Genomic DNA, 7,631 nt, shown 5'->3' on the forward strand with positions numbered 1-7,631 from the left:
ATTTTTGCTAATGAAGCCTTAATTTAATCACAATGTTAAGGTTTTGTGAATTTTGAGATTCAGATTCCAATATCATGACTTTATGTAAATTATATGAGAATTTTTAATCTAAGTTTTATTTTGATTCAAGTAAAATGTTTAATTGAGTTAGTGTCACAAGCTAATTCGATATCAACTCAGTTACGAAATTACTAAAATACACTTACCTTAAAAGGTAATTACTATTATTGTAAGGGTATTTTATATTTTCATATTTTTATATAATTTTCAAATAAAATAATTGAAAAATTATTTAAAAACCAAACATAAAATCAACAAATTAATATAATAATTTTTTTGCCAAACTCCGATGACTCTACCAATAATCATCGAAATATTTTTATAAATCTTAGACATTTTCGTTCATCAATATCGTAAATGTGATAAAATTTAGCCATATATAACCACTTTTCTTTTCAATCTATTATGGTCTGTAATAATGGATTAATAATCCTATTTTAAATGTGAGCACTTTCATTCTCTTCCTTTTTTGATCGAAATTTTAGAATCAAACCTCCTAAAAAGTGACACCATAAAAGAGAGAGGAAAAGAAAAAGGGATTCTGAAAACTCCATAGCCATCACGTTGACCATCTAGATACATTGGACAAACAATTAATTGATAGTACTTTCTGATAACCACGTGGAAAGATTTCTCAGCCATTAAAATTCCTTCATGTTTGTTCTAATTTTGTAGGACCCTACAGTACTGCTATTAATTTATCCATATAAAATGCTGTTCCCCAAACAAATATAAGCCATGCAGATAATACAAACACACATTTTTATTATTTATGTTATGGAGGGTAGTAGTTCTAAGGGCAAGGAAGAAGGGGGCGAGACGACTCGATACCGAGGCGTACGAAGACGGCCGTGGGGGAAGTTTGCGGCTGAGATACGTGATTCGAATAGACACGGTGCTCGTGTTTGGCAGGGACTTTTAACACCGCGGAGGAAGCAGCTCGAGCTTACGATAGAGCAGCTTATTCAATGAGAGGTCACTTGGCTATTCTTAATTTCCCGCATGAGTATCTAATGGATAGCGGCGGAGCTACCGCTTCCCGTGGCTCGTCTTCCGCCGCTTCTTCTTCTTCTTCTTCGTCGTCGATGGATCAAAGAGGGAAACAAGTGTTTGAAATAGAGTATTTGGATGATAAGTTGCTTGAAGAGCTTCTTGAAAATGAAGAGAAAAACAAGGAAAAATAGTGAGTTGATGGGGCAAGAGGAAGAAGAGTGTTGTTTGGCTTCTTGGTTTGACTTGTCAACTATCTTGAATTTTTGCTTCTCCACGGCTAATTAAAGCACTCATTTTCAGCAACGATAATAGCTTTACATCAACTCCATTAATCATGAAGCTCGTTTCTTTTTTTTTTCCCCTTTTTTCTTTTTAAAAAAATTATATATATGCACACATACTAATGTAGACAATACCTATAACTTGAAATTATATGTTGTCTTCCTTTATCCCCCTCCCCCCTTCTATTATTGAATAATTTTACGTTAGTTTTGTTTTATATTATGAGCATATATTATATATTAATGAAGCCTAATATTTGGCTCATTCATTACGGGCAACTTGCAAATCCGGATAACATATGGACTAGCATTGTTTAATTCCTTTTGCTATAATTGTTATAATTTTCAGAAGAAATGAATTAAAAAATATGGATTATCCGAAAACTTATGCTGTAACACCTTAAAATTTGTGTTTTTGAGTTGTTAGAATTACTAAAGCGGGTTAATTTAGTTTCGTGGTTAAGTATTGTGCTTGTGTGTGTGAGGTTTTGGGTTTGAATCATTTTTTTTGAAATTTTGAGATTTTTTTTTGCTCCAACCCCTATTTGTGGATATTAAGCTTAAAAATTATTTTTGTTCAATTAATAACAGAATGAGGCTGTTGGTTTAGTGGTAAAATTTTATTTTTGTTATCCCGGCCATATGGTATTGTTTGGATCAAATTTGAATTCTAAACAATCTTTCTCTCCAAAACTCTCTTACAATTTTTCTCTTTGCCGTTTCATGTTCTCATTCCCTTCATCTACCTTCTTTTCGGTTTTGCTCATTGTTACTGCCAAAGAAAATTCTCTAACTTCTTTCTGGTAAAAAAATTGTCATTCATTCTCTATGTTTTCTTTATTAGCGCTTGCTCATTGTTTCCATCCCTTTATTTTTTTTGTCTCAATTTTTATTTCCATCTTTTCTGCACAGTCAATTGTTGTGCTCCTGTTGGTAAGTGGTTGTTGTTTTTGTTGAATTAGTGTAATTATTTTCTCGATTCGTATGGAGAAATAAACTTTTCAGGTTAGTTGTTAAAGTGAGAATTGAGCATTTTGGTTTTCGATAGGAGAAGAATGTGAGGCGAGCAACGGTTCTTCGGTGATTTAGGTGTTGTTCTAAGCCGCTGCCTTTTCTAGGGTCCTGGAATTCGCTCTATTGGATTTGCATTGAAAACTGACCAAGTGTGTAACGAAAAACTCAAAAAAAGTGAGTGGCTCAAGGTTGAAAAGTAGATTGTTGATGCCACACAGACTAGGTCAGTTAGGTCATGCGGGCCACATAGGCGTGTGGGAGCATTTTTTGAAAAATTTACCTAGGGTTGTATTGTTGCACGACCCGTATTTAGCCAATCTGTAGGGTCTATATTATATGAATAAGACTTTGAAACATGAAATCTAATATTTTGCTACTGTGTGTGATATGGGTAATGTATATATGTATCAATTGCTAGCATGTCAAAATGTGACATTCATATTTGATCAGTAATCTAATAATTCTGTTAGCATGTTCTAATGTGAAAAGCATATATGGCATAAGTGCATTTGATATCTGTTAATGTGTGCATGAGCATTGAGGTAGGAATATGATTGATGGAAGAAGTGTTGGCAGTTTAATAATCTGCCTTATTTGGTGGTAAAAACAAAATTTATCTGTTCTGGTGGCTTGACCATATATATTTGAATCCGGTGTTTATTGCATTACATCTGGAAGCTTGTTTGCATATTTTGAAAAGTGATATACGCTCACCTATAAGTGTGTGGGGGTGGATGAGCATTTATTGTAACGCCCCTAACCTGAATCTGTCATCGGAATAGAGTTACGGAGCATTACCGGAGTTACCAATTTATTTATTAGACATTTTGTTTCATCTGGCATTTAAAAAAAATACAATTCAAGATACAGTAACTTACCTCGTTGCTTGTTTATGTTTATAATTTCATCACGTTCAAGTCTCGTATTTGAGTCATTTAGATCTTTATAAATAAATTTGATAATTGTTTTCATTTATTTCATGTTTTAATACATTCAATTAATGCTCTAAACAAAATTATCATTTTGCCCCTATGCTTTTAATTAATGACGATTTCATCCATAGGCTCAGAAAATAAAATTCTTGTAGTTTTAAATAATAAAATAATCCATTTCATGCAAATTGGTAATTTCCAACATTTTTACAAAATTACCCATAAAATTTTAGTTTTATTCAATTTAGTCCCTGAGCCTAAAACATACAAATTAGTCATGCTAGTTGAATATTCATACATATTTTCCTCCTCCTCCTCTCCATTCCACATCCTTAATTTATACAACATGCTATAAATAACATTATCAATAATTTCACTATTTACTTATATGTATATTCAAAATTTTCCATTTGAGTCATAGTAACTAAATTATTTATATCTTGAGCTACAGAACTCGAAATTAAGATCCACTAATTTTCCCTGAAACTAGAATTACATATATTCTTACCATAAAATTTTCAAAATTTTTGGTTTAGCCAATAAGTATATTTTATTCTTTAAAGTCACCTCTATTCTGCTATCTGACGGTTTTGACCATTCTTTACTAAAAATTAATTATATCCTTGTACAAGATTCAAATGATGTTTCCGTTTGTTTCTCTTGAAAATAAACTCATTCAGAATTCTAAAAATATAAATTTAAGCCCCTAATTATTTTTCTCCAATTTTTTATGATTTTCCAAAGTTAGAACAGGGGAACCCGAAATCATTCTCACCTTGTCTCATAGAATTTATTATATCTCACAATTTACAATTTCATTGTTACACTGTTTCTTCTATGAAAAACTAGACTTAATAAAATTTAATTTCATATTTTATTCAACCTCTAATTCAATTTCCAAAATTTTTGGTGATTTTCCAAAGTTTAACTACTATTACTGTTTAAGACTGTTTTAGTGTAACATATTGATTACCAAGTTTATAACACCCTTATTTCCGTTCTGTACCATATTTCCTATCGTTTTCTCTTATTTCCTTTCACTAATATATCAAGAACATAGAACCTTATATAAGAAAACTCTACCTTAACATTATTTTCATGCTTTGATATTACCTTACATGAGAAACTCTACTTAAAATATATTGAAATCTTAAAGTTCTTACCTTGTCCTATTGATTTCAATCTTTAACTTGATTTTTCTCTCTCCTCCAACTTCTGTTTCTTGAATCCAACTTGATATTCTAACTTACCTTAGTCTCCTTAACATTTTTCTCTCCTGATAGCTATGAAAATTCTTTTGATTTCTAGGTGAAAATGGTGAATTTTTTGTGGAAGGACTAAATTGTAAAGAAAGGAAAAATTTCTTCTTCTCTTTTCTTTCTAACGTGGGATGCATGGAAATGGATAGTGTTGTTTCATCTCTTCTTTTTTTCTTTCCACACACAAATATTTATATACTAAATAAAATAATAAAATAATAATAAATATCTTATTAAATATTAATAAAATAATATTTTTTTCTAATTAAATAATTATAAAATATCAACATCATCATTACTTTCTAAATTTCCCTCTCTTCCAATTGACCATTTTGCCCTTTGTGATCTTTTAAAATTCCATCATTGAGTCATCACTTAATTTGGTAAAATTACTATTTAGTCCCTCATAATTCTTCACCTATTCAATTTGGTCCTAATTCATCCATTTTTCTTAGTTTCTAGATTATTCCACCCAAAAAATATTTGCACTATTAGTCTTTCAACTTTTTCATATTTACACTTCAACCCCTTAAATTTTGAGTATTTACTCTTGGGCAACAAAATTTTTCTCACTTTTACAATTTAGTCATTTCTTGAATTAATATGTCATAATACACTTCCCAATGACATAACTCAAATTTCCTCTTCTTATCACTTTATTTCCTCATTTTACTATATCAAGGACAATATCTTACTGTAGAAATTTTCGGGATGTTACATTTATTACCTTAATTGGTGTGTAGGGATGGATAGAGATAGTGTGTAGAGGATGGGGGTAGGATTTATATCTATTTATAAATCTACATGTATCTGAAATTGCGTTTATAACTAAATTTGATTTTGTATTTGTTTGTTATCTGTTGGTTGTGCTAAGTTACACATTGAGCTCACTAGCTCACCCTTCTGTATTTATCCTTTCAAATAATCAACAAACCTAGGATCGAACGAAGTATAACACCCCAGGCCCGACCTAGACATTATGGCCGAATCTGGCAGTGTCACATGAGTTGGATTTTGAAATCAAATGTATCAAGCTAAAATCATTTCCGTTTGTTAACTTTTATCTTTCGTCACTTTCAAAACTATTTTCTCGTTAACTGATTTGTTTAAAGACATATCTTGTAGCGGGAGCTTTTAAAACCATGATATTTAAAGAAAGTCATTCGCGTGTAGGAAAACATTGTTTTGAATTAAATCGAGCTTTGTTGAGTTTGCAGTTTAAAAAGCCATGAAAATAGTGAAAATACAAAGTAAAGCAACAATCCCTAAAGTCTAATTTACATAAAAAATAACCTAGAAAATAAATAGTAATAAATACCATAACTAAAATTAAAGTAGTTCAATAACCATGTGGTCACCGTCGAGTCCCCCGCCGCACCGATCCGCCTAAATCTGGGGATTACCTGGACACATAAAACAGAAAGTGGTGAGTTTACGTAAACTCAGTGTGTAATCCCTACAAAAGACATGCATACTGTCAATCATAACAAATAGTCAAATGCAGTCTGGGCCTAAGTGCTTTTCAGTTTCAGTAGCAGTTCATGCCTTAGCCCATTTTAGTTTCAGTATCAGATATGCATTAGGGTCTAAGTCCATCACAGTAACAGTATCAGATATACATTAATCAGTAAACAAAGTCCTACCCAACCAGCCTCTACACACCATCTCCATCCATCCCTACACTCTATATAGGGTTTAAAACACCCACCCATCCCTACACTCCAAGCAGTACCGAATGCGGCACATAATCAGTAAATTGCAGCTGAGCTGCCAGTTAATAGGCTTGAGAGCCTTTCAGTACACTTCCTCCAAATATCAACATCCCAACCCAATGCAATGCAACATACAGTATATGACATGCTAGTACATGAATATCATACATGCAGTTCATGCAATTAAAGGGTCTAAATAGTGCTTATCAACCCTACAATAGGTTCACAGTCGACTTGGGTGACCTGTGCAACCTTAGAACACATTTTAGTTAAATGGGCTCACACGCCCATGTGGCCTGCCCATATGGACCTACACGCTCTTGTGCCCCATACAACCCAATTTGGCCTTGGCCGTATGGATCACACGGCCTGGCCCAGAATCCCACACACCTGTGTGGCCCACACGGCCCAAATCAGTCTAGCCTGTGTGTCGCACATGGCATGCGGCCTACCTGGCCATCACACGGCTGTATCTTACTCGCACGGACTGGCCTCGTTGATCACATGCCGGTGTTATGGCACACGGCCTACCACACGGGTGACTACATGCTCGTGTGGCGTCAACAGTGGGGTTTTTGGCTTTCGTTGAAACCTTGTTTTCTGCGTTTTCGGGTACACACCTAGTTTGTTTATGAAGCGGCTGCAACTCCAAGCACTCCAAAACCTAAGAAATAACAATCCATTGACCACTTAGTGATCATTTAACGATTTAACTCTTAATCCCGAAATAACACAAGTAACTTATCGTCGACAAAAGTAAGTTTCGACACGATTCCAACTGTCAAAGGCACTCTCTTTCACCACCGCCTTCTCTTATACCAAAGAATTCATCGATTACTACCACTTATCGGCTATCTCAAAGATTGCCCAAAATCAAAGAAAATCCACACGTTGGCAATCGCCCAATTACTTACCAAACCAAAAAAAAATGTAAACTGAAGATTGAATGCGAAAACTATGAAAAAAGATGAAAAGTAAAAAGAGCGTCAGATAGATTGGGTATTTTCGACAGAGAGAGAAAAGAAGGCAAAATTTTCAAAAAGAAAATCGAATCCTGGATATACCCACATATCCCTAATTTCACTCTCCCACTAGCCCACTTCTCAGAATTCCTGTTTGACCAAAATTCTCTCTCGGTCAAATGAGCAAAAATGAACTCCCTTGCTCACGTAAGGATTCAAACTCCAAATCTTCAACACACCAACACACATTTAAACCACCAGACCAGTAGACCATTCTAATAAGGTTTTACAAATAATTTAATATAAGCCCGCTGAACAAGTATAAGGCTTAAGTCAGAAAAATACCAAAATTTACCAAAGATAGGGCTTGAACTAGGGACCCCTCACACACACCCAGAACACTTAACCACTAAAGCAA

At 33.7% G+C, this 7,631-nt stretch overlaps 1 pseudogene; it reads left to right on the plus strand.

Annotated features, from left to right (window-relative positions):
- Positions 1 to 801: 801 nt before the first annotated feature.
- LOC107944240 (ethylene-responsive transcription factor ERF096-like) lies at positions 802 to 1,545 on the plus strand (annotated as a pseudogene).
- Positions 1,546 to 7,631: the final 6,086 nt, after the last annotated feature.

The sequence above is a fragment of the Gossypium hirsutum genome, chromosome A02 (assembly GCF_007990345.1).
Source record: "Gossypium hirsutum isolate 1008001.06 chromosome A02, Gossypium_hirsutum_v2.1, whole genome shotgun sequence".
Lineage (NCBI taxonomy): Eukaryota > Viridiplantae > Streptophyta > Magnoliopsida > Malvales > Malvaceae > Gossypium > Gossypium hirsutum.